This window comes from Schistocerca americana, chromosome 1 (genome assembly GCF_021461395.2).
Source record: "Schistocerca americana isolate TAMUIC-IGC-003095 chromosome 1, iqSchAmer2.1, whole genome shotgun sequence".
NCBI lineage: Eukaryota > Metazoa > Arthropoda > Insecta > Orthoptera > Acrididae > Schistocerca > Schistocerca americana.
In genome coordinates, this window is record NC_060119.1 from 1,222,891,584 (window position 1) to 1,222,893,321 (window position 1,738).

The following is a 1,738-nucleotide window of genomic DNA, read 5'->3' on the forward strand; positions in this document are numbered from 1 at the left end:
CTCGCGGTTGCGTTCTCGCTTCCCGAGCACGGGGTCCCGCGTTCGATTCCCGGCGGGTTCAGGGATTGTCACCTGCCTCGAGATGACTGGGTGTTTGTGTTGTCCTCATCATTTCATCATCATTCATGCAAGTGGAAGATTGGACTGAGAAATGGTTGGGAATTTGTACGGGCGCTGATAACCGCGCAGTTTAGCGCCCCCCAATCCAAACATCATCATCATCATCATCATCAAAGTCATGGGATACCTACTAATATCGTGTCGAACCTTCTTTTGCCCGGCGCAGTGCAGCAACTAGATGTGGCATGGACTCAACAAGTCGTTGGAAGTACCCTGCAGAAACACTGGGCCAGGCTGCCTCTGTAGGCGTCCATAATTGTGAATGTATTGGCGGTGCAGAGTTTCGTGCATGAACTGACTTCTGTATTATGTCGCATGAATATTCGATGGGATTCATGTCGGATGATCCGGGTGGCCGAATCATTCGCTCGAACTCTCCAGAATGCCTTTCAAACCAGTCATGAACAATTGTGGCCCTGTGAAATGGCATCGTTGTTTGGGAATATGAAGTCCATGAATGACTGCGAATGGTTTACAAATGGAAATGTCGTGTGACGAGGGCCTCCCGTCGGGGAGACCGCTCGCCTGGTGCAAGTCTTTCGATTTGACGCAACTTCGGCGACTTGCGCGTCGATTGGGATGAAATGATGATGATTAGGACAACACATCACCCAGTCCCTGAGCGGAGAAAATCTCCGACCCAGCCGGGAATCGAACCCGGACCCGTTGGATTGACAGTCTGTCGCGCTGACCACTCAGCTACCGGGGGCGAACAATGGTTTACAAGAAGCCGAACATAACCATTTACAGTCAAAGATCGTTCAGGCGGATGACTGGACTTACAACATTCCATGTAAACCCAGCCCGCACCATTAAGGAGCCGCCAATAGCATGCTCAGTGCCTTACTGACAACTTGGGCCCGTGGATTCGTGAGATCTGCTTCACACTCGAACCATGCCATCAGCTCTTACCAACTGAAATCGGAACGCATCTAACCAGGCCACGGTTTTCCAATCGTCTCGGGTCCAACCGATTTGGTCATAAGCCTAGGAGAGGCGCCGCAGGCAATGTCGTGCTGTCAGCAAGGGGACTCGCGTCGGTCGTCTGCTACCATACATTGCCCATTAACCCCAAATTTCGTTACACTATCATCTCAGATACGTCCGTCATACGTCTCGCATTGATTTCTGGATTATTTCACGCAGTATTGCTTGTCTTTTAGCACTGGAAACTCTAAGCAAAACCGAGCGGGGTGGCGCAGTGGTTAGACACTGGACTCGCATTCGGGAGGACGACGGTTCAATCCCGCGTCCGGTCATCCTGATCTAAGTTTTCCGTGATTTCCCTAAATCACTCCAGGCAAATGCCGGGATGGTTCCTCTGAAAGGGCACGGCCGACTTCCTTCCCAATCCTTCCCTAATCCGATGAGACCGATGACCACGCTGTCTGGTCTCCTTCCCCAAACCAACCAACTAACCTCTAAGCAAACGCCGCTGCTCTCGGTCTTCAAGTGAAAATCGTCGGCCACTGCGTTGTATGTGGTGAGAGGTGATGCCTGAAATGTGCCATTCTCGGTACGCTTCCGACACAGTGGATCTCGAAACACTGAATTCCCTAACGACTTCCGAAGTGGAATGTCCCAAGCGTCTAGCTCCAGCTACTAATCCGCGTTCAAA